This window comes from Microcaecilia unicolor, chromosome 8 (genome assembly GCF_901765095.1).
Source record: "Microcaecilia unicolor chromosome 8, aMicUni1.1, whole genome shotgun sequence".
Taxonomy (NCBI): Eukaryota; Metazoa; Chordata; class Amphibia; order Gymnophiona; family Siphonopidae; genus Microcaecilia; species Microcaecilia unicolor.
This window is the reverse complement of record NC_044038.1, coordinates 165,935,630-165,962,453: the sequence shown is the minus strand read 5'-3', so window position 1 is coordinate 165,962,453 and position 26,824 is coordinate 165,935,630. Positions and strand designations below refer to the sequence as shown.

The 26,824-nt window shown below is 42.5% G+C and overlaps 1 protein-coding gene across 1 annotated transcript in view; it reads right to left on the bottom strand.

The window, feature by feature from the left end:
• COL23A1 (collagen type XXIII alpha 1 chain) overlaps nucleotides 1-26,824 on the bottom strand; it is a 463,688-nt gene that overhangs the window by 221,850 nt on the left and 215,014 nt on the right. The window lies entirely within an intron of this gene.

Genomic DNA, 26,824 nt, shown 5'->3' with positions numbered 1-26,824 from the left:
GGCACACTAAAAAATGGGTCGGTGCATGCCCAAAACCCACGCCTACACTACCGCAAAACATTTTTCAGCATGCCTTAGTTAAAGGACCCCTTAATTGGCACTAATTATGATTTGGGCACTGACACACTATTCCGTAATAATGGGCACCTAAATTGCAAGGTGCACAACTCAGAAGGGGATGTGGCCATGGGAGGGGCATGGAGGGTCAGGGGCATTCACAAAAGATGCACGCAGTGTTGCAGAATAGCACCCAAGTTGCACTGCAGATTACACGCAGGTTTCAGCTGGCATAAGTCCTTGCACCCCAAATTAGTGTGGACATTTGGCACTCACGCTATTCTATAAAGAGCATCATCCCAGAGCACCCTTATAGAATAACCTGAGCTCATTTTTATGGCGCCTAATGTTGGTGCCATTTCTAGAATTTCTCCCAAGAGTGTAACTTCAAGTTAATTTCCTTTCTATACTGAAGATGTTAGGAATGTGCATAGATCTGAGCAATTTGGTTCATTAATGCATCTTGAAACGTTAGTGCATGCAAAATCCATTAATGTTCATTAGCCTACAAATTAATACACATACAATTTGCATACATTAAAACGTTCTAGTGCATTTTTACATTTTTTTAAAATAATATACAAAATGAATTGGAAAAATGCCCCCAAATCAAGAATAAAAGCCAAACTGAACAGTTTGGCCTATGCACATCCCTACCATCATACATGCATTAAAGTGGGTCTGCAGATTTGCAGAATTAATGTGCTCGTGTGTGGGCATTTGGTAGGTTCCTTTGGTTGTTCTCTAATTTACCTTTGTTAAGAATACCAAAGAAGGGTTAATCTGAAAGGGCATATTTCCCCAGTGAAGCTCGAATCAATGGACAGCTTTTGAGAAATTAACTTGAAGGCTATTTTATTGTTTTCACCCCTTCTGACCTAACTGTTCCCCGCACCTCTAGGACAATATGTGAAGAGTTCATACCGGATGAGGATGCACAGTAGTGACCTCAGGGGAATTCATAAACAGAGCTATAGGCTTGAAATGTGAGCTATTAGTTTTAGTTTTCAATTAAATACTTGAAAACTGAGAATGCATTTCCAGAACCATTACATTTTGCCATTCAAGAACACATCACAGAGCACAATAAGCACCAGAGGTGGCTTGAGGGGCTGCTTTTGTATCAAACACTTTACAAACAATTTGGCATTGTTCAATGCCTGAGTGAAATCACATCTGATGGGACTGCTTTGTGCATGTAGAAAAGAATTGTGTTAGATGTGAGAGATCTGCACTGCCAAACAAAGCTGTCCAGTTTTTTTTATTTCTTAAAAAAATTCTCCAGTATTATTATTATTTTTTATGAAGGACTATTGTACAACCATGTCATGGAGCTTCATTCACCAGAAAACTGAGAATTACTCAGACCGGCTCTTTTGGACTTTTCGGATGAAGGATACGTCCAACAATAAATCTGAATGAAGTTTGGTTGCCATACTAGTCTACCTAAATAAACAGAAATAAATATTAATTTAAAAAAGTGCTATAAGCTAACACATTTTTTCGGACTATCTTAAGGTATTGCCTATTAATGGGACTTTCTCTTTATGAGCATGTTTCACCTATTTTAGTAAAGCTACGCTGGCTTCCAGTATTTTTGGTGGACTCAATTTATGATTTTAACTCTGGTTTACAAAGTACTGTGTGGTGAATCTCCAAGTTCTCTTGCTTGCTACTTTAAGACTTTACTATCCATGTAGGCCTTTACGCTCATCTCAGAAAGACTTTTAGAAGTTTCCATCATTCAAACAGATTCATCTTAAGGAGTCCCAGTTGTCTATTTTTTATGTTGCCAGACCTCATTATGAAAATCGTATACCACTGAGAAGGTTCTTCATCTACTTACCTGACCTTTAGAAGTTCATTGAAGGCACTCCTTTTAAGAGGTCTTCCATGATGGACTATAAGAGCTGCTGGGTGTTGCTTTGCGATTTGTTGCTATTATGAAGGCTTACCTATTCTTTTTGGCTGTATTATATTGTTGATAATTTTGGTTTATATATTACTGATGTATTTGCTTTATATTTATTTTATTATTTATGTTTTAACTTGTAATCTGTCTAGAATTTTAGGATATTGGAGCCAAATTTTCAAAACTATTAGGAGTGCTAAACTAATTACCCCTCTCTGGACATGGTGAAGAAGTGTATTCAGCACTGGGAGTACACCTCTAACTAGAAACTATTTATTATTTTAAAGTGTAAGGCATGGTTGGCTTTCTTAGATTATATTTTTTACCCAAAGAGTGATGTAATACTACAGCGGCCATGTTCTGCCAGTACAAAAGAACTAAGAGTAGCCATACTGGAACAGACTGAAGGTCCACCATCAAGCCTAGTATCCTGTTTCCAACAGTGGCCAATCCAGCAAGATTCCAAAACAATAAAACAGATTTTATGCTACTTATCCTAGAAATAAGCAGTGGATTTTCCAAAGTCCATCTTAATAATGACTTATGGACTTTTCTTTTAGGAAAGTATCCAAACCTTTTTAAAACTCTGCTAACTTCTTTTACCACATTCTCTGGCAACAAATTCTAGAGTTTAATAACACGCTGAGTAAAGAAATATTTTTCTCTGGTTTGTTTTAAATTTACTACGTAGTGGTTTCATTGTAGGGGTCTTTTACAAAGGCACGCTAGTGTTTTTAGTGCATGCTAAATAAGAGACACCCATATATTCTTATGGGTGTCTCTAGCATTTAGTGCATCCTTATTTTTAGAATGCGCTAAAAACGCTAGTGCGCCTTTGCAAAAAGACCCCTGTGTGCCCCCTAGTTCTTGTATTTTTGGAAACAGTAAACAAGCGATTCATGTCTACCTGTTCCACTCAGTATTTTATAGATTTCTATCATAGCTCCCCTCAGCCGTCTCTTGTCCAAGCTGAAGAGCCCAAGCCACTTTAGCCTTTCCTCATAGGGAAGTTCTCCCATCCCCTTTATAATTTTCTCTGTGCTTTTTCTAATTCCATTATATCTTTTTTGAGATGCGGTGACCAGAATTGCACTCGGTATTCGAGGTGCAGTTGCACCATAGAGCGATACAAAGGCATTGTAATATTCTCATTTCTGTTTTCCATTCCTTTCCTAATAAGTCCTAATATTCTATTTGCTTTCTTAGCTGCAAATGCACACTGAGCAGAGGGAGAAGAAACTCTTTGGATAGTTCATCATGAAGTTGTCAGGAAGAGAGAGCAAACAAAGGGCCACTTTACGAAAATGTGCTAGAATCTGAGCTAACTTGTAGTAACACAGAATTTTACTGCACTAAGCCCAGATTAAATATAGCAAATTTGGGAGGGTTTAAAAAATATATTCATTGTAGGTCATGCACTAATGTTGTCACTAGCATACGATACCTGCATAGAGTTAATGCGAGAGCATTTACTGCCTCCCATTAAGGAGGCACTGACGTACTTGTACTTCTGCATAACTAGTTGGTGTGCATTAAGTATAACACACTAGCTGGTTTAAAGCATACACGCCCATGCTCTGCCCATGACATACCCCCTCTGAAAAATAACTTTAAAAAAAAAAACAGAATGCACAGGTTAACACAGGAAAACAAGCCCCCAAATTAGTGGTTCCAAACCTGGCCCTGGAGGCACCCCAGCCAGTCAGGTTGTTCAGGATATCCACATTGAAACATTTACTTGAACGCTTGAACACTCACACCAGTAGTTGCATTCTGCAAATTGATTGGGAACACAGTTTGGACTTGAGGTTCATCTTTTTGTATGGTGTGGGTGGTGAGTTTGTTAGCTATGGGAAGAATTAATTTGATGTGTTCTATTATTGATGAATGTTTCTGAGGTTAACAACTGGGATGGAACGGCGTTAGTTATAATATTGTGCACAGTTTTAAATGTTGTTTAATAAAGATTACTGTTTATATATTAGATATTGTCAAGTGGTAATAACCAGGGTTGCATGAAATATTCATGAGAGAGATTTGCATGCATTGCCTTCACTGCATGCAAATCTCTCATGAATATTCATCATTGGAATCCTGAAAACCTGACTGGTTGGGGTGCCTCCAAGACCAGGTTTGGGAACCACTGCCCCCAAATGCTTTAACTTGTTTGTGGTACCCTGTTTTCTCCGCGTGCTAACCTTGCATTATGGGTCCCAAATTTATACCCCAACATGAAAAAAAAAAACATAAAAAGAATTCTATTCTGAATGTCCTTGAAAGAAAAGAGATTTGTCTCAAAACTTATGAAAAGAAAACAAGGGAAAGTATTGGATCTTTCTATAGAAGAGAAGTTAAAAGGAGAGAGATCTTTTCCTTAAGTAATTCCAGATCTAGTGAGACAGAGGAAAATCTGGCCTTAAGAAAAAAAGCATTTTGCCTTCGAAAGCTAGTCAAAAATGTACTAAGTTAGGTCAATAAAACAGGTCATCTTATCTTCCTTTTTTGGTTTTGTTTATTTCTATTATCTTTAAAGTGAACATGGCAACCACACTATTTATCTCTCAAAAATAATTATAAGTGAATGAGGGTTACTTCCTATTCAGATTTGGTATGTTTAGCGCAAAACATCCGAAGTCCGTCTCCATGTAACTTTATAAGTCCAAGTGCTTCAAAAATATGCTTCCACATCTAACTCCATGCCAGCCTACACTCTACCTTCCCTTCATGCTTTGGACTAGGATTCCTGCTGTAATTCTAATACCCATTTATTTATATACACGGTATGTGGAAAAACTGGAACCTCCAACATTTTTCCTAATAACCCTAAAACAAATGTACTATTATTTAAAAAATATTACTATTATTGACAGGTGTTACTGCAACATGTTGTAAAAACTGGATGATCCCTGTTTTCAAACTGACGTCATCCAGAAAGTGATCATTAAGATCTGTTTTAGCAAAATGGAGTTTAGCGAAGAAGATAAAGTTGCGATTCAATTTTCTGTGGCAAAATAAGGCTTACGGTGCAAAGTGTTTGCTAAGGGAGTTTCCTAATAAAGGTTGCACTAATGAATTATCAAAGGTCATACTTATGTTTAAACAATTGCAAAGCATTTGAAACTACGTAAAGGGTTCCCGTCTTTTCCAGACACCATGTACATGCTGCACTCTAAAATTCTCAGCTGCTTATCACAAACCCCTGCCATAATCAAAACAGAACCATAAAGACTCACCCAGAAACAACACCTGAAACCTTACCAACAAAAGTGTGATGTACCGGTTCAATGAGTCCTCTGGGCCCAGTTTTCCTACGTTGATAGTAAACGCAGGGACAAAAAAAATTCCCCTCTCAGTCTCTTAAAAAACCTGCTGCAAAACTAGAAATTAAAACCCAGCATGCTTATCTTTCATTATGTAAACTGGCAAGTAGGAAATTATTCAAAATAAAAAAAACTCTCAGCCAAATGTTAAGAAAACAAAATCATACTTTGCTGTAATAGAAAGGACTATTTTCATTCAGGGCCACAGCCAGACCTTGTGGTGGTGATGGTGGGGCACATTTGGTCTGTTGCCCCCCCTCCGCCACCTTGCCGCTCACCACCCACTGCCAGCTGAAGCGTTGTGCAGTGCCAGTCTCCAGCACTGCCACATTGGCTATCCTGCTCTGTCTTCCCCTCATGTCCTGCACGCTCCTTTTAGTGAAATTGAGTATGCTCAGTTTCACTAAAAGAAGCGTGCCGGACGTGAGGGGAAGACAGAGCAGGGCAGGCAACACAGCAGCACCGGAGACCGGCGCTGGACAAGACTTCAGCTGGTGGGGGTTGGGGACCCCCATCAGCAAAACCAGGGCCCAAAGGAAATTTGGGGGGGGGGGCGGCACCCATGGCCCCACATAGCTACACCACTGTTTTCATTTCAGAAGATTCATAATTGGGGCACTGTTCTCTCTTTGCTGAGCAGGAGTCCTCCACCTACGCTCCTGCCAGTAGAGGGTGCTGTTTCACTATCACTTTCGAGGGACAGGCAAGCTCTGCAGGACTCCAGGACACCTGCCTGTCTCTAGCGATTGAAAATACAACATTGAAGCATCACCCCTCACTGGCAGCAATGCAGTTGGAGGACTCCTGCTCAGCTTAGAGGGAACAGTGGTTGAAAGGTGTCCAATTAAGTGCAAAGACAGAGAGTGAGCTTATGCAGAGTAGAAAAGCATTCTTCAGATGGACAAAAGTGCATTCAATTCCCATTCTGTGTAAAGAACACCCCATTTGGACAGACATGGGCTGAAATGAAAAGAACTCCATGGTGACTCTGGCACCGGCCTTCTGGATATGAGAGGTATTTGGTTCAAGAGCCAAATACAGAAAAGAATCTAAGTGAAAGACATTTTATTAAAAAATAGAACTACGTTCAAAGAAATCTGGGTAAGATAATTTATTAAAGACTACAAAAAGGGGTTCTTAGTGGAGAAATGCAGAATACATCTGTTGTTGTTTCTAAAGATCCAGGTTAAAGTTAATTTTACAGGCTGGATTTGGTTTTAATCACAAAGACAATTTCCCCAGTATGCAAACAATGGAACCAGTTTATCTAAGGTTTTCTCCCATTCTGCACTTGTTGGAAAATCCCTAGTGAATCCAGTCCAATGACAATAACTCCAGCAGGAACATGGCAACTTTCCAGACTGGAATTTCTAAAGTAATAGATCATCTGTCACAGCAATTCTTTCACTACCAACTGTCCCAGCGTGGAATAAAATATTCCATCTTTATATTACAGAAGATTGGCTTCCAGGGCTGGTATGAGGGTATTAGGGACCTTAAGCAAACCTTCAACTTTCCAGAGGCCTCTTGTTCTCCCGCTCCCCCCCAACAAGGATCTAATAATTAAACTCAGTAATCTTTATCACGGTAACACCACCCTACCCAGAATAATCCTGTAAATGACATCATACTTTTAAATATTTAAATTTTGTTATTTACGTAGAAGTTGAAGCAAAAAAAAAAAAAAGCCATTTGCATGGGTTAAGGATATATACCCAAATTAATGGGGTTTTTGACCTCACTGGGAATATGTGCTGATGGATTTTTGAGTTTGCTTGGCTATCGAGACTTCTTGTTTTGCTTTAATTGCAGCAGCTTTTTACTGAGCCTTAAAAGCTGCTGCTCTAGATGACCACCTTGTTTGCCTAATGGTTAAGAAAGTATTCCTCCCCAATCCAAGAAGAAAAAAAAATAATTGTAAGAATAATTTCTGTCAGTAGTGTAACTACGGGTGGGCCTGGGTGGGCACAGGCCAGGGGCGTAGCTACGGGTGGGCCTGGGTGGGCCCAGGCCCACCCAATCACAGCTCAGGTCCACCCAAGCAGCTGAGCAGCCATACTGTTGCCACAGCCTTAATTTCTTCCCGACGGCGGCGGCTGAGCTGCGGCTCACTCAGCCACCTCCCACATCCTTTTCCCATCAGTCAGCACTAACTGGCAGCTCCTCCTCAGTCAGCGCAACGCTGGGCCTCATGTAATCTCGCGCTAAACACAGTCTCGCGGAGGTTACCTGAGGCCAGAGACGGCACAAGGAATCTTCCTCAATTTCACGCGCCTCTTTTTTCTCCTTTCTTTAGAAACAGGCCCTGCAGTGCCCACCCCCTTGCTTACCTTCTTGGCCCTCCCACCCACGCAACATCCCCTCGCCCAGGTTTTAAATCTTTTTTTTTACCTCCTTCGGAAGCGGCCGCATCACTGAAAGGCAAGCCCTGCCCATCAAGCCTTCTCTTCGTGAGTGAGTTCCCTCCGAGTCCTGCATTCAGACGTAATTTCCTCTTTCTGCGAGGGCGGGAGTCGGAGGGAACTCATTCACGAAGAGAAGGCTTGATGGGCAGGGCTTGCCTTTCAGTGATGCGGCCGCTTCCGACGGAGGTAAAAAAAGAGATTTAAACCTCGGGCGAGGGGATGTTGGGTGGGTGGGCAGATGGCAGCTAGACACGCTGGTAAAACTAGCAGTGGAATCGACCGCCCAGTGACAAGATGGCGGCCCTGCGAATCCGACAGGTCCTTCTCCCAGCTCCGCATAGGTCTCTTTAAGGTAGCTGCGGAAGCAGCGGTGCTGATGGAGGCATTGCTGGACAAGCATTTGCAGCCTCTTGAAGACCAACGTAGAAAAGTCCAGGGACCGTTAGAGGACATGATTTGTGAATTCTTAAAGCAGCAGCAGCTTACAGGGGAGCTGGAGGCCTGAGTGCAGGTAGCAGATGAGTCGCTCTTCCAGGCACATAAAGCCCTTGAGGTGTGTCAGAAGGAGAGTTGCTGGACATGGGTGGTTGGAGGGCAGGGGAGAGGAGAGTTGCTGGACATGGGTGGATGGAGGGTATGACAGGAAGGAGATGCACATGGATGAAGGGGAGGGAAGAGAGAGGAAGTGAGATGAACATGAATGGAGGGGAGAGAGGAGAAATGCTTGACATGGATGGAGGAGGGAGAGGAAAAATGCTGGACATGGATGGATAAGAGAGAACAGAGAGAAGAAATGCTGGACATGGATGGAGGGGAGGGAAGAGAGAAGAAGGAGATGAGATGAGGGAAAAGGAAGAGAGGAGAAAAACTACACATGGATGTAGAAAATAGGCAGAAGCTGAATCCACTGGACAGTCAAGTCTGCGGAGGACCCAGCTTTTACTTACGGATGTAGGGCAAGAAATGAAGAAGAAAGGAGGAAAGTAAAGAAATAAATGGAAAGGAAGCCCTGAAAATAGAGTTAAGAGGACAGATAACAGCAGAATCGGATACTGGGCCAGCATGATCAGAAAAACAAAGTCACCAGACAACAAAGGTAGAAAAAAATCATTTTATTTTCATTATAGTGTTTGGAATATGTCCTCTTTGAGAATCTGGTGCTCAACGTTAAAAGTTTATATTTGTTTATATTTATTTACTTATTTATGGCATTTCATCCCACATTAAACATGAATTAGATTGGAACCTGGGATCATTTAATTTTTTTTCCTGGCTCTCTCCATGGCTATAGCCAGCTCTGCAATTTTGAGGGGAGGTGCAGAGGCGGACCGGGGAGAGAGCCTGTTGTTAAACATTTTTACCAGCACACCACTGGCTAGTGCCCACCCATCCAACCTGTTGGCCCACCCAAAAATTGCCTTCTGGCTATGCCACTGGCACAGGCCCACCCATTCTTGCCTCAGGCTCACCCAGTCTAGTGGCCCCCAAAGCACCTCATTGGCGATGCCTCTCTGTCTCTCTCTCTCGTGGCACTGAACCCCCTCTCCCACCACCCATCTACCTTTGAGCTGTTGCCTGCAGCGGTTCCTGTAAGCAACCTGTACCAGCCCTGTAGGCTTCCCTCTACCGCATCCCGCCCTTGATGACATCACTTCCTGTTTCTTCACTGGTAGGGATACAGTAGGGGAAGCCTGCATGGCTGGCGCAGGTTGCTTACTAGAATCGCTGTCAGTGATGGCTTGGAGGTAGACCAAGGAGGGATAAAGGAACAGATGTTGAAAGGGGGGAGGAGGAGGGAGAGAGGAGCAGATGCTGGGTGGGGGAGAGGGGAGAAAGATGATGACAGCAGGGGCAGAGGGAAAGTTTTTAAAAAAGTGTGTATGTACAGGGGTGAGTTGTGGGAAGGGCCTGCCCGTGTTAACTTGGGACCACCCGAAATGGAAGGTCTGGCTACGCTCCTGGTTTCTGTTAGAAACTTTCTAGATGACCACCTTGTTTGCCTAATGCAGTGATTCCCAAACCTGGTCCCGGAGGCACCCCAGCAAGTCAGGTTTTCAGGATATCCACAATGAATATTCCTGAGAGAGATTTGCATGCCTGAAAGCCTGACTGGCTGGAGTGCCTCTAGGACCAGGTTTGGGAACTACTGGCCTAATGGTTAAGCTAGCATTACTCCCCAGCCCAAAAAGAAAAAAAAGTAATTTTATGCATAGTTTCTGTTAGAAGCTTCTTGGGTTCTGAATGTCTTGTTCCCAAAGTTATGAACTCTGATTATTTCCTTAAGGGCTATGTAACTCTGTATTCCAACTCCTTATTAAATCAATAAATAAATGCAGAAAATATTGCCATCAGCTATGGTTTACTAACTTTAATGGCATAGTTGGGTTATATTGGTTTCACTCAGAAGTCTGAACGATGTATTTATGCTGCATTTAACACAATGTCTAACATCAGGTTAATGTGATTCTCAAAGCTGCACATAAGAAATGAAAATTGCATTAGTTTTTGCACAAATCTAATGAAAAGCAGACAACAAAACAGTTTACCTGAATTCTGATAGTTTAGGGGCCAATGTATTAAACTGCATTAAAATTGGCCTTTGACACAGCTCAACAGTTAGCAGTAATGAGATGCAAATGAGGCATGCACTAAATAGAAATGGCAAGGGATTCTCTAGGGCTGGCAGCTGAGCTGTATCCTTATGAAAGTGGACGGGATAACTGTGCAAATTTGATAGATTAGATGATCTTCTACTATCACCGTCTATGTTTCTATACAGATGATTTAACAAGAGGCTTCCAAAGCAAACAAACCAGGAAAAGAAATCTTCCATAGATAATCAAAGATAGGTCATAAGAGTGGAAGAAGCCAATCACATGTTCCAAGATAATCAACAAAAGTTTATTGTGTTGACAAATTGAACCCTCGTTGTGGGAAGCTTTTCTCTAGTATGTGATGCTGACTCACGGAGTCAAGTGCTGATGTTTAATATATAATCCATATTTATGCTCATTTTGTTGGCTTAATAAGAACCCCTGAAGAAGGCTTGGAAGTCGTAACACAGCCCATGTTGGTTTCAATTTGTCAACACAATAAACTTTTGTTGATTATCTTGAAACATGTGGTTGGCTTCTTCCAGTCTTATGGACTGTTTTTAACAAGAGGCTTCCCAGGATCCCCAGACTTACTCTAAAATCCTTCTCTAGCACACCCCCCCCCCCCCCCCCCCCCCCAATATTCAGTTCTATTTAACCAGTCAGGAACGGCCGCTGACCAGTTAAATTGGATTAGCGCCTAACCGGTAATATTCAGCGGGAGATAACTGGTTATCTCCTGTTGAATATTGCCAGTTAGTGCCGAATGCATGACCAGCTATATCGCATGATTTATCCAGTTAGGTGCTGACATTCTGTGCCTAACCGGATAAGTTTAGCAGATTCTATTCTAAAATATTAGTGGAACTGATATGTCCCAACTTTGATGTCTCAATTCCTCTTTGACGGTATGAAAGGAGCAGATCACACAGGAAAAGATCCTTTGAGAAATAATTTATTCATGTGAGATCTATAAAAAAGCCTGACACTGGCTATGTTTCGCCCATGCAAGGCCTGCGTTAGAGGCTAAAGTAACCAAGCAGTGTTTACAAGCCACTTCACCTCCTTGGTAAAAAGCAGTCTATGCCAAAAGATGGCAACCTCACACAGCATTTCAGTAACGCAGCTACTGTCCTCCACGGAAGTGCTAGTCAGTGGCGTATTTAAACTAGGTGCATCTGTTGCATACACACCCCCTGTCACACCCGGCCCTCCGCCCCCACCTTAAAATTCTCTCTGCTGCAGTCTTCACCTAGGCAGTGGCAGTAGCACTCACAGGCTGTCTGTGGCCAGCACTGGGACGTCCTCCCTGAACCATCCCACCCCTTCTGATGCAACTTCCTGTTTTGTGCTGCTGGTTGCGTACCTGAAATGCTGTGTGAAGTTATCATCTTTGTACATGCCTTCTCAAATGCTGCCCCACATGACCTAATCTTTCATGCCTTTTCTGGAAAGCCACATTTAGAAAACAAAAGATCACATTTTAATTGCAAACAAATGAAAAATACTGATTCTGAAATGACCTAGTTTGGTTTTTGAGTTTTAAAGACTTTTCTGTGGTTTTCTTTTAAAAAGTAACTATTGAGATTTAATAAAACCAGTATGCCAGGGAAATTGGGCTCTTTCACGGGAACCTAAACATCCACATTGCTCTGATCTCCTTCACATGACAGACTCAGAGATTTATAGCAAGGATGCACTTCAGTTCTGGCGTGGTTCATGTCTTGGATTTGATGCCACCTGAAAGCCGCCATAAAGAAGCAAAAAACTGAATGCACACATAGTGAAACAAAGCAATGCTTAAAGGCTGGCTGGCCTCACAGAAAAATACACAAGATTAAATTTTATGCAGACCCATTGGTTGAGTTTTTTTGCTTTAACATCCATGATTTAGCAGCAGTGAGAGTTCTCGATTTCTGCACTGGATTATCTTGTATATTTAACTGACAATTTCCTGTTGGGAAGATTAAAAGATGTAGGAGCTCATATCATATTCAAATATTCCCCCTAATTCTATAAGAGGACACCTAAAAGTAAGAACCATTTGCATACATAAATTTATAAAACATTAGCATCAGTGGCATAGCCAGCAATTTTTTCTTTTTTTTTTTTTTTTACAGGAGATGCATCTCCCTCCTGCCTCGCTCCCCCATCTTCCCCCCCCCCCCCCCCCCAATATCTTAAAATCCTCTCTGCTGCAGTCTTCACCCAGGTAGTGGCAGAGGCACTCATAAGGTGCCTGCGGCCTGCACCAGTACTTCCTCCTTGAACCATCCCGCCTTTCACAAAACAGGAAGTTCTGTCATAAGGGGTGGGATGGTTCAGGGAGGACGTCCTGGTGCAGGCCACAGGCAGCCTATGAGTGCCACTGCCTCTGCCCAGGTGAAGACTGCAGCAGAGAGAATTTTAAGGTGGGGCAGGGGGCCAGGTCTGACAGGGGGTGCATACGCAACAGAAGCATCTAGTTTAAATATGCCACTGACTAGCACATCCATGGGGGGATGATAGCAGGGGCGTAGCTACGGGTGGGCCTGGATGGGCCCAGGCCCACCCAGTTTAGCCTCAGGCCCGCCCAGAAGCAGATCCTTGCCGTGACCGTCTCCCACCCCTGCCGCAGCACTTCATTTAATGTTGTCGGCGCTGCTGTTAGTTTCCCACCCCCCGCGGCGGCGCTTTACACTTTACCCGACGGCAACGCTACAGATGCAGCGCTGACGTCCGACGTCCTGCTCCGGGGCCTTCCACGCTGATGTAACTTCCTGTTACGGAGGCGGGACGCGGAAGGCCCCGGAGCAGGACGTCGGACGTTAGCGCTGCATCTGTAGCGTTGCCGTCGGGTAAAGTGTAAAGCACCGCCGCGGGGGTGGGAAACTGTAACAGCAGCGCCGACAACAACATTAAATGAAGCGCTGCGGCAGGGGTGGGAGAGGGTGAGGAAGTCAGTGGGGTGCTGCGTGCTGGCCCAGTAAGGGGAGGCAGGGAGGGGAGGGAACAGAAGGGTGCTGGACTTGTAAGGGTTGGAGGGAAGGGAAAGAGATTTTGGGATTTGCAGAGGGGAGGTTGGAGGGAAGGGAGAGAGGTTTTGGGATTTGCATAAGGGAGGTTGGAAGGAAGGGGAGAGGTTTTGGAATTTGCAGAAGGGAGGTTGGAGGGAAGGGAAGAGGTTTTTGATTTGCAGAGGGGAGGTTGGAAGGAAGGGGAGAGGTTTTGGAATTTGCAGAGGGGAGGTTGGAAGGAAGGGAGAGAAGTTTTGGGATTTGCAGAAGGGAGGTTGGAAGGAAGGGGAGAGGTTTTGGAATTTGCAGAAGGGAGGTTGGAGGGAAGGGAAGAGGTTTTTGATTTGCAGAGGGGAGGTTGGAAGGAAGGGGAGAGGTTTTGGAATTTGCAGAAGGGAGGTTGGAGGGAAGGGAAGAGGTTTTTGATTTGCAGAGGGGAGGTTAGAAGGAAGGGGAGAGGTTTTGGAATTTGCAGAGGGGAGGTTGGAGGGAAGGGAAGAGGTTTTGGATTTGTAGAGGGGAGGTTGGCAGGAAGGAGAGAGAGAGGTTTTGGGATTTGCAGAGGGGAGGTTGGAAGGAAGGGGAGAGGTTTTGGATTTGCCGAGGGGAGGTTGGAGGGAAGGGGAGAGGTTTTGGATTTGCAGAGGGGAGGTTGGAGGGAAGGGAGAGGTTTTGGATATATAGGGGGGGTGGAAGGAAGGGGAGAGGTGCTGGATATGCAGGGGGGTGGAGGGAAAAGGGAGAAGTGCTGGATATGCAGAGGGTTGAAGTGAAGGGGAGAGGTGCTGGACATGTGTGGGAGTTGGATGAAAGGGAAAGAGGTGCTGAACATGTAGGGGGGCTGGATGAAAGGGAGAGATGATGGACGTGTGTGTGGGGGGGGGGCTGAAGGAGAGGTGCTGGATATGCAGATGATGATATGCAGAGGGAAGGGAGAGAGATGCAGGGAGAAAGAGCCAGATGCATAAGGGGAAGGAAAGAGAGGAAGAGAAGCTGGTTGGGGGTGGGATCAGCGAGGAGAGGGACACATTGGTGTGGAGGAGGGAGAAAGGGGACCTAGGGAAGTATACAGATACAGAAGGGAGATGATGGGCATTAGGTGGGAGCATGGGGACAGGGACACAAATGTGAGATGCTGTATGGGGATGGCACATGGGCAAAGAGGGGTAATGCCTGACCAAGGGGGGGGATATAGAATAGAGATAAAATGCTGGACACTGGAGAGGGGAGTATATGGACACGGGGGGGGGGGGGGGGGGGGAGATACCAGACAAGGGAGAGAATAGGAATGCAGAAGGGATATGCTGGGCATGGGGTGCATAGGTGCACAGAGGAATGATGATGGATGAGGGGATATGAACACAGGGGAGATACTGAACAAGGAAATATAGGAAAACAGAGATGGGAGATGGATGATGGACATGAAGAAAGAAGAAATGTCAAATAGGAGACCCTGGCAAGTGAGTTAAGAGAAGACAGAGGGAAGCAGAAACCAGAGACTGGGACCAATATGATTTGAGAAAAAATGACCAGACAACAAAAAGGTATAAAAAAAATATTTTATTTTCAATGTTGTGAATATAATATGTTGGATTTGGAATGTACAGCTTGCCAAAGTTGATGGTAAACATGGCTGGGGTCCAGGACAGAAATCTAGGAAAGGACCCCAAAGTCCATTACCAGGCTGCTCCTTCAGCTTCCAGCATGCAGGCTTTCTCTGGCCAAGGAACCAAGCACAATTGCCCTAGTTGCATCCCCTAACACCATCCCTGGCATGTGCCATCTTTATATTTTGCACAGGAGCAAGTGCCTTTCTTTCTTGTTTCTCTGGTGGTGTACTACATGCAAGGTCTAGTTTCTTGGGGTTTCCGTTTAATTTATATTTCTAGTGTTTGTGGTCACTTATTCTGTATTTGGCATTTGTGTCTTGTGTGTGTGACTGAGGTATTCTGTTAGCATGAAGTTTCCATGTAGCATTCTGTAGTAATTTGGCTTGTTCAGCTTTCCTGATAAATGTATTTGTATTTTAGGGCCCTACTATAATATTTAAGGCACTTCTTTTTCATAGGTAGGATCTTTGTTTTTGGAAGTTAGTGTTGGCATGGTAGATTTGCTCTAGGTTCTGAGTGACTTTTGTTTTATAGATTTTTTTAAAGTTAATTTATAATATGTCTGTAATTGAGATTACACTAGAAAACAAAATTTCTTTATATGATGAGTTTTATGGAGAATTGTCCTTGCTGTGCTCTGTATCCATTGTTGGTGGACGGCCAGGAGGTTCTCTGGATGCAGAATGTGTTTGGCTTCAATACCATATATGTGTTGGAGAACCATGGCTCAGTGGGGCTGAATAGTGCAGTCTATTGTACTTCCCTTAGCTCTCAATTGGCCTGCAGCCACTGAAGCCTGCACTGCAACCCTCATTGAAGTTATGGGGAGTGGGGTAGGGACAGAGCATGGGTGCATCAGGTTTGCTGTTTTTTTCTTTTTCAAAAAAGTTGGCAACTCTAATGCCCACCCATCCAACCTGTTGGCCCACCCAAAAATTGCCTTCTGGCTACGCCACTGGATGATAGATACACTGACATGTGTAAATGCTAGCACTCCGCTCCATTCTGTAATGTATGTGTGTAAATGCCTTACTGCATACATGCAAGGGGGGCATTCATGGGGAGGAGCATTGAATATCAGGCTCTAAAAATTTACGAGAACCATTAATTTTTCCTAGAGTGATTTTGTTCCATAAAAGTATTGATAGACTGATAGTTTATTTTGCTTTTGAGGATTTGAAATCCACATTGATCTGGTTTAAACCATGTGTGATTGACAGATTTGCGGTAAGTCTTAGCAGCTCAGAAGTTCGCTCTCTCTGGACCAATAGTACAACCTTAGGTTGAACATGCTTGAGCTTATATTCCTCACTCCTTGGAGTGATGCTGACACGGCTCACAGCCGCTGTATGATACCAGACAGCAAGAACTGCACTTCACATGACTGAATGGTATATAAAAACTTACTTTAAACAAGTAACTATTTCAAGTGATTGCAGTGTATGCTCTATAAACAAATAAGATTCTAAAGGGCCCTTTTCTAAGCTGCAGTAAAATCTGCAGTTACTGAGGCTTAATGCAGGGCTTAAATTTAACACGGTAACCGCTGGGGGAATTCTCAGCATTTGCTGATGCAGGTGCCATGTTAAAGTTGCAGACAGCATGCAGGTTCTGTGCTTGGAGTTAGTGTGGAAGCACTTACCCCCTAATCCTATAAAAGTCATCAAAAACTGCATGCGCAAATTGAAAAATGAGCTAATTAGCAACAATAATTGGCCTTTTAACAAAGCAATTATTGGCACTAATTAGATTTAATTGGCATTTACGCATGAGTTGAAAAAAGAGAAACGGAAATGGGAGAGTCATGGGCATAATGGGACATTCCTAAAATTAACGTGTGTTGTTATAGAATAAGGGGGATATGCACCTAATGTTGGCACATACATTTGTACCACATTTCAGTTGGTGCAAGTGGCCACACCTAAAGTTAGGAATGATTCCTGGGCACAAGCACTATTCTATAAACCGTGCCTAACCTTAAGTGCGACTTATAGAATACCATTTTTTTGGCACCAATTTTTATGTCACCATAGAATCTAGCCCTTAGCATCTTCTATTTAGGCCTACTATGGGGAAATTTAAGTAACAGGTATCCTAACTTCCTACTTCACAGTGAAAATCCAAAACGCCTTTTGTTTGAATCCAAGCATCCAGCATTTTTCAATGAAGAAATTAATTTTTCTAGCTTGAAGATTAAGGGGGAGAGTAGAGTTTAACCAGACTCAGATTTTTAATTCCACTTCAGACATATGTCCGATACCTTTATTTAGTACAATATCAAAAGATCGTATTTGACATCAATCTAATTGTTGGTCAAATGCCCAATAACAACATTACTACTTTACTTTAATGAGCTGCCAGACTGTTCATCTCAAATCACCTTTGTAGGTGATTAAAATCAGCTTCTAGGTTGTCATTTCTGCATCAATAGATGAACCTGTACTATATCACTGCAAAGACACAAGTCTCTAAATGTTTGGATACCTCAGGAAGATCCTTCACAAAGCAGAAAATGAGAACGTAGCTTAGGAAAATAAGAAGTGGGTAATTTTATAACTGGCCCCATGGATTGAAAGGGCAAAAGGCAACTATTTGCATCCCATTTTACAAAGAAATATAGGTGTCTATTTGGAGGGGCATTTTTGATATGATTTGGGATGTTTTGCTGAAAACGTCCAAAAACCAAGTGGCGAACACAGCAATTTTTGGAGCAGAAAAACATCTGTCTGTTTGTTTCAAAAATAGCTATTTCCTAGGCGTTTTGTAGATGTTTTTCTGCTCAGTATATTTTTATTTTGTGACTTAAAAAAAAAAAGTCCAAGGGAAAAATGCTCAAAAACAAGACATTGGGACATATTGGGGGGGGGGGGGGGGGGGCTGGCTTTCTGAGTAGACTGGCACATCACAGCAGAACAGTGGCACACCCTAGGGGGCACTGCAGTAGAGTTCACCTAAAAGGTCCCAGATACACATCTCACCATTACCCCCTTATATTGTACCTCCAATATTCAGGATTTAAAAATGTACCATTAAATATGTGAACTCCTGTTGATGCCATTCATTTATATACATGTCCAAGATGCCATTCTCTTCTCCTTGTTTGTTCTTCTACTAGTTCTTTAATCGTTTGATTTTTACATTCAAATATGTTCAGGATCTCACTTCTTTCCTGCTCCCTTCTTGTCTGTTATGTTTCACACTGTCCCTCAGTCTCACACATGTGTAAACATCCTTTGCACCAGGCAGGTCATCAATTACTTCTGTGATAAGGAAGCCAGTGGCGTCTTATAGACCAACCAATTTACTGATCCAATCAAGGAGCTTTTGAGGATAAGAGTCCATTTCATCATATGTTTAATAAAAGTTGATATACTGCTCAATCAAATTAGGTCTAAGCGATTTATAAACAATAAAATAAACCCCCAAATGGAAGGGACACTATACGAAAACAGAAAAGAACAGAAAAGAGCAATCCCACCAAAAAAACACAACTATTTTGCAGGATTTCCCACCAAATCAAGGGGCCCTTTTACAAAGCAGCGGTAAGCTTAATGCGGGCTTACCATGCATCAATATGGAGCTACTGCTGGCCCAACACGAGCCTACTGTGCACCAATAAAGAGCTAGTGCTGTCTTACCATGTGCCAATATGGAGCTACCGTTGGCCCAATGTGGGTTTTCCATGCACTAATATGGAGCTACCGCTGGCCCAACGCGGGCTTACTGTGCGCCAATATGGAGCTAGTGAGTCTTACCATGTGCCAATATGGAGCTACCGCTGGCCCAATGTGGGTTTTCCATGCGCTAATATGGAGCTACCGCTAGCCCAATGTGGGTTTTCCATGCGCTAATATGGAGCTACCGCTAGCCCAACGTGGGCTTACTGTGCGCCAATATGGATCTAGTGCCGTCTTACCATGTGCCAATATGGAGCTACCGCTGGCCCAATGTGGGTTTTCCATGCGCTAATATGGAGCTACCGCTAGCCCAACGTGGGCTTACTGTGCGCCAATATGGATCTAGTGCCGTCTTACCATGTGCCAATATGGAGCTACCGCTGGCCCAATGTGGGTTTTCCATGCGCTAATATGGAGCTACCCAACGCGGGCTTACTGTGCGCCAATATATAGCTAGTGAGTCTTACCATGTGCTAATATGGAGCTACCGCTGGCCCAATGTGGGTTTTCCATGCGCCAATATGGAGCCACAACTGGCCCAATGCGGGTTTTCCATGCGCCAATATGGAGCCACAACTGGCCCAATGCGGGTTTTCCATGCGCCAATATGGAGCTACCGCTGGCCCAACGCGGGCTTAACATGCACCAATATAGAGCTACAGCTGGCCCAAAGTGAGCTTATTGTGCGCCAATATGGAGCTACCGCTGGCCCAACACAGGCTTACCATGCACCAATATGGAGCTACTGCAGACCCAATGCAGGTGCCGGTGGTAGTTCCAGCCCTAGAATGCACCATTTCTCATGCCAGGGAAAACAGCACTAGCACTAGGGTGGCAGTAAGTGCTCTCCCTCGTACAGCCACGTGGTATGAGCAATCTTACCGCATGGCCATGGCTATATTCAGCCTTTTTTTACACACTACAGTAAAAAGGACTGCAGTGGGTGGCAAAACAGCCCCCGTCACTAGTGCAGGACCCTTTTTACCGCAGCTTAGTAAAAGGGCCCCAAGTGCAGCTTTCATTTTGAGCGGTAAATGCAGCTGAAACAAATGGGTCTTTAGAACAACCAAGTATGCCATTGTGGTCTTACTCTACTTGCTGCCTACAGCTGAAGTAAATCACTTTATCATATTGACGATGCCCTTTCTCTCAGTATTGACTAAAACCACATTTTTAAAAAATGGCTCCTTGGATCCTAAATCTGCTCTATTTTGCCAGCCTTATTAGTAGACTTTCCTCTAAATTTGTGTTTAAGCATGAATGACTATAACCTGCCCAGAGAAGGGGTGCAGCTTTGCCTTTGATGGGCAGACTGGATGGACCATGCGGATCTTTACCTGTTGTCATTTAGGGCCAAATTCTATAAATAGCACTGAAAAATTGGTGCTGAAAACATAACATGCTAATTGCTATTCTAACAGCACTGAAATTTAGGCGCTGTTTATAGAATATGCTTAGGGCTAGATTTTATATATGGCGCCTGAAAAATCCATGCTGAAAAAAATATGCCTAGTCGTATTATATAAAGTACATGTAAATTTAGGTATACTTTATAGAATAAGCCTAAATTTCAATTAAGTTTATAGAATATGCCAAGCGCCCGTCCATTTGACTAAATTTAGTCGCGGACAGTTATGCCAAGTAAAACTTGATGCAAATGCCAACGCCTAAATTGTGTATGGACTGGGTGTATTCTATAACCATGCATATAGATTTTAGAAATGCCCATGACCCACCCATTCCACACCCATGGCCACACCCCCTTTTCAACTATGTGATTTAGAATTTATGCACACCATGCTATAAAATATGCTTTGACAGTTCTGCATGTAAATTCTAATTAATGCCAATTAATATCAATAATTATTGGCACAGATTGGCTTGTTAACTCATTAAGTTGCATGCGCAAATCCAGAATATGACTGGATTTGCTTAAGTCACCCTATATAGAATCTGGGGGTTAGCGCCTAACTTTAGACATAAGGATTTATACCAAGTAAACCCTGGTGTAAATCTTCACATCTCAATTATGCACAGAAAACCCTTATTCTATAACAGCATGCAAAAACTCTAGGAATGCTCCTGCCCATGACCTTCCCATGACTGCACCCCCTTTTCGGATCCACATGACTAAAACTGTGTGTCAATAATTGATTATTTACACCCAATTGTCAGTGCTAATTGACTTGTTAATCAATTAATTTGAACACTCAAATAGGGTGCATGCCTAAATTTGTGCATGCCATTTTAAGAGCCATTTATAGAATGTTGAGGTTACTCTGCTACTGTGAATTGTTTTGCTACTAAGAACATAAGAGCGGCCATACTGGGCCCGACCAATGGTCCATCTAGCCCAGTATCAGCTTCCAACGGTGGCCAATCTAGGTCAAAAGTACCTGTCATAAACCCAATTAGTAGCAACATTCCATGCTACAAATCCCAGGGCAAGCAGTGGCTTCCCTGATGTTGATCTCAATAACAAACTGTGGAGCTTTTCTTTGTACAATGTTTGTGAGGGACCCTAGCTAAGTATATAAAAATCTTTATGTAAAAAGTTAAGCAATCAGAATTTATTGCAATAAAAACCCCCCACAAATGTTTTCTTCTACTTCCATCTAAGGGTTTTCATATAAAATCGAGTTTTTTCAAGCACTAGGGATTGAGGGTAGCTATGTGATAATAATTGGCATAAAAACCCATGAATACAACTGGTAGAGCACAACAGCCATTAAAGCTTATCTGCCTTAAACAAAAAAGCATAGAACAGCAAAGCCAAATAAAGATCATTAGGCTTTGTGGTCACCATGGGAGAGTCATTAAGGTTAAGAGCTATTTCATGACTCCCAAACCACTTAAAGAAGTCCATTTTTTGCAAAATCTTAGTAGGTGGTTGGGCACACATCAATTTAATTTTCATTTTATGGATATCTGATTACATTACTGATATCCTTCTGCTCTAAAGCAGCAGCTCTTTTGCCTGAAAAGAATCCACTTCTATTTTACTTAATCAATCCAGTTTAAGACACGCAAATTTGTGGAGGCCACTACTTCCTCCTTTTATTTCACTGTTTCGATGTTGGTTATTATATTCACTTTAAGAAAGTAAAATTCAAATCAATCGAATACCAAAAGGCCTTTTTATGGCAGCCCCATTTCTAGCATTAGTACCATGAGACCTACAGCTAGGGATCACAGGCACCGTTTTGAACCTGGCTCCAGCAGGAGCAGGAACAACTGGGAATCGTTCCTGGCCCGTAACCCCTGGATCACCAATAATTACTTGTTAGGCCAAGAGGGGCCTTGGGGGGAGGGGTTTTGGAGGGTCCAGGAGGCCAATGGGGGTGGGGGCAAGGTTTAAACCCTTAGCATATGTCCTTGTGGGAGGGGTCTGGAGATGTTGGGGTATCTTTGGGGAGGGGAGATTTTGCTGAGGGGGGGGGGGACAGGAGGGGTGTCCCCAGACCACATTTTTTTGGACAGTGCCAGCCTCTTTAAGATGGTGTCCAGAAGTACAAACAGCTCATTAGTAGCCCAATGCTCCCAGGCAGGAAAAATAAAAACAGGTTTGAGCTGACATTATATTTCCTCGGAATAATGCAGCTTGCAAAGTTCAACTCAAGCTGTGCTATTCAATTACATAATAATAGGGGTATCCTGGATACATCTGCATGCTTTGCATCTCATTATTATGTAGCCTGCAGTACCTTAAACTAATATGCATCTTGGTAAAACAAAGCACAATTTTGCTGTTTAACGTGCGTTAAGGGGCAAAACTTGTATGTTAGTCCCTTAATACACACTAGTAACTACCCTCTAAATATGTTACGTTACTGTTTTATTGGTGCATTAACACACTATAGTTTATGTACTACAAAAATTGACACACTGGACGCCAAAGGCACTTGATCTGGAATCTTGTCCCCCATAATCCTGTTACACACATCATGTGTCTTCTGGGACATTTGCTTCAAAGCAGAACGTTCGTAACCAGGCGGGCTCAGTCACCACACCACCGATTATGGAAGGCTTCGTTAGTCTAAGAAAACTGTTCTCTTGCATTATTCATTGTAATGCTACAAAATAACTGCAGCATCACCCATTTCCATTTCTTATAGCATTCCTCTTGTTCTGAAAATGTTTACATTCTCTTAAGCACCGATTTTATCGAATCTAGTCCTTAAAGGACAATTCTATAACTGGGCATCTGGTTGGAGCCTCTTTTATAAAGGAACATTGGTATATTTGAGGGGGGGGGGGAGAGATTAGCAAACCGACCGTTGTTTCTTTACTCTGACCTATTTTGCTTGGACCTTGTTCCTTCCAATTCATTAGAGACAAGAAGCTGTTTATTTGAAAGTCAAGTACCTCTTACTGTCTCTGGAAGAAAAATATAAACTTTTAAAACAGGCCTGATCAACTATGGTGTAACAAACTGCCCATAGACCTCAATTTTACAGTGATTACGTTAGATTAAATTGGCTGATCTGAACCCACTGGTAGAGCTGTTGGAAGCTTTATATTATATGAACTAGATGAACCAGTTTTGAGATCGTTCATTTTTATTGTGTTAACGTTTTTATTCTGTTTTCCTCTTTCCCCTTACTACTGCAATATGTATTGAGATCATCTCTCTTGTTATTTTTCCCACCACCATAATGCTTTTGCTTGAGGTGACTTTCTGAGCTTGTTTTCTCCCGTCTTCCACCCCCTTCCTCTAGTTTAAACGAGTGTCCACATATTGATTGAATTATTCACTTAGGATCTTTTTTCTAACCACAGAAATATGTAGGTCTATCACTGCCTAATTAAGATAACCTGAATATTTTACCAGTCTTTATTCCCTGTGCCCCCCTCCGTTGCCTCCGTTCCGTTGATAATAACCTCCATACGTTCCCTCCACTTTCACTCACCACCACCCATGACTCCACTTTCAGATATCTGGGCCCTAAATATGGAATGACCTATCACTCCATATCAACAACCAGCCAACCCTCTCTTCCTTCAAATAAGCTCTAAAGACCCATCTCTTTTCTATTTCCTTCCCTAGTACTACATAGTTTCCCCTCCCTGCCTGCTTTCCTCCTTACAGTCTGGCGTTTTTGTAAACCGCTTTGATGCCTATGTGTAAGCCTTTGATGGTATAGCAAATGTGTCAAGATAAAATATTAATGTCAAATTTCAACCAAGTTAAGGCCATTATTTTAGAAACATATTCACATGTTAGTGGCATACACATGTGTATATTGCATGCACGAGTAATTATCAATTTCAGAAAGCTGATATTTATGTGCAGAGATTTTGAGGGGGTGTGTTTGAAATGGCTGCTCCCACTGTGCGGGCCAGGATCTGCATCAGAGACTTTTCTAAAATACCACTAGAATCGATTATATCCCAACCTGGAAGTTTCAATTCCCATCTCCATGTTCCATACAATATTGGACTCTATCCCCCTAATTCTAAATATGGTGCTCAAACCTGCACATGTGCCCAATTTGTGCAAGTAAATTTAATTGCTTAACGAGCCCTTTAGTGCTAATAATTGGGCGCTAACAATTAATTACTGGTGTTAATTGCCAATAATTGAAATTTATATGCACATCTTTATAGTCGCTGTTCTATAAAGATGCGCACGTAACTTTGTCCACATGAATCCAAGAAGGAGGTGTGGCCATGGGAGGGACATGGGCAGGTCAGGGGCGGTCCTGGAATTTGCACGCAGTGCTACAGAATAAAGCTGATCCGTGCCTAATTTACACCTAACTGGGTGCAAATTCTCACACCTAAAATTCAGTGCAGATCCCGGTGCCGAATTCTATCTCGGTGTGCCCTTTAAGAAATAGTGCTTAGCGCTCATTTTTCTCAGCACCATATACAGGATTTAGTCCTATATCTGACTGAGTGATTTTATCTATAGCCTTGTGAATATTGTGGCAGACTGAAAGGAAAGAGGATCCAGATTATGGTAGATGACATCTCACACACACTCCGGCTGATATTTAAAGCGAGTTAACCAGCTGGAAATGGTCACTGACTGGTTAATTCACTTGTTTGCAGCTATCCGGTCATTTTCAGTAGCACTTAAGCACTTAGCGTAGTTGAAAATGACTGGTTAACGTCGAACTTCAGGTTGGCTATGTCGGGGCTGCTTCGGGGGCATTTCAGGGGATGGAGTATGGTTATGGTCCAATATTCAGATGTAACTGACCAGGTTTAGTGGATAAGTAAGACTGCAACATTAGCTGTCCTATCTTTATCCAGTAGCCCATAGTCGGTTAAGTCTGAATATCAACTTAATCGGTCATGCACTAGTTGACTTAAAAAAAAAAAGCTGGAAATTCAATGCTGAACTCTGGACAGAGCTTGGCATTAAATATCCGGCTTTAGCGTTGGCAGAGGAAAAAAAAACTGCTGTCCACCACCAGCTGAATATCGCGGTAACTGAATGTAACTCACATTGAGGTTCTAGTGAAAAGGCATAAGGTAACATAAGTAGATAAATAAATCATTCACTGAACTATTACTGTAACACTTCACAGTTATTGAAATAAATAATATTTGATCACATAAGCATGGCCAAGTATAATATGGATGTTATTGCTTGTGTTATTGGAGGGAAAAGCCTCTGTATTCCCAATAACACAAGCAATAACAGCCATATTATACTTGGCCATGCTTATGCGATCAAATATTATTTATTTAAAATACTGTGGCCATATCCAACCATTTATAATAAAGTTACACTTCACAGTTAGACAGCCTTAGGGGTCCTTTTACAAAGGTGCGCTGAAAAGTGGCCTGCGCTGGTGTAGATGCGTGCATTGGATGTGTGCAGTTCAATTTTTCAGTGCACCTACAAAAGAGGCCATTTTTTAAGCTGAAAATGGACGTGTGGCAAAATAAAAATTGGTGCGCGTCTATTTTGGGCCGGAGACCTTACCGCCACCCACTGACCTAACGGTAAAGTCTCACGCGTTAACTACGCGGTAATTGTAAATTCTAAAATGGTAAATTCTAAGTTGCATAGTTGAAAAGGGGGCATGGCCACGGGCATGGAATGGGCAGGTTGTGGGCGTTTCTAAAAATCTATGTGCCTTGATATATAATACACCTGGTCTGCACCTAATTTAGGTGTTGGCATTTACACCAAGTTTTACTTGGCATAACTGCCCGTGACTAAATTTTGTCATGCAGACAGGCGCTCAGTTTATTCTATAAACCGCACAAAAAGTTTGGCTTATTCTATAAAGTACGCCTAAATTTAGGCGTACTTTATACAATATACCTAGGCGTATTTTATTTCAGCACCGATTTTATCGAATCTAGTCCTTAAAGGACAATTCTATAACTGGGCATCTGGTTGGAGCCTCTTTTATAAAGGAACATTGGTATATTTGAGGGGGGGGGGGAGAGATTTCCAAGGTTGGGGATATTGATGATGGGGTTTGTAATCTGGAATGCATTGTGTTTATTCTTTACGACACTGAAAATAAAAGAAGAAGATTGCGTTCTGTTGAATTCAGTGCTCCAAATCTTCTAATAAATCCATAAAGGGGGTCCTCTCAGACAATATTATGCCATTCAAAATCACCGTGCAAATTAAAAACCCCAATTATCCAAAGGACTAAAAGTCCAAAATATTCCACAGTTCAATAGTCCATGAAAATCTTCTCCTAGTAACTTCCAAATTATACAAAATACTTTTACATGCTCTCAATGTAAGCCAGGTGTCACTATTTGCATCTTTAAGAGGCAAGATATGCTAATCACAAGAAGTTTTATCCAAATGAACTGCTGGTGTCTTTTTTCACCCTAACTAACAGAAAACGTTTAGTTGTATTTTAACCGTGCAGTCAAACTAGTGTGCACAACTTAAGGTGCCATTTATAGAATTTGGGAGTAAGTGTTTAGTGCAGGAATGCCCACGTTCCACCTCCTGACACACTCCCTCACAAAATATCTTTTAATGTTTTAATGTATGGTTAGCGATGCAGAAGGTATTACCACAGAATGCAGTGAGCTTCTTTTCACGAACCCTGATGAAGGTCGCGAAACCTTGGCCATAGTTGACCGTGGAATAGAGCCATCAGTTTAAGGAGTCTAAACCTGATAAACACAGAAAGTTAAGTAATAAGTTCTTTCTGTAATAAGAAGATTAATTTTATTATTAAAATTTTTTAGGAGGTGTTTTAGCCAATGATGACTATCCAGCTCATTTTCGAAAGGAGATCGCCGGCCATCTTCCGACACAAAATC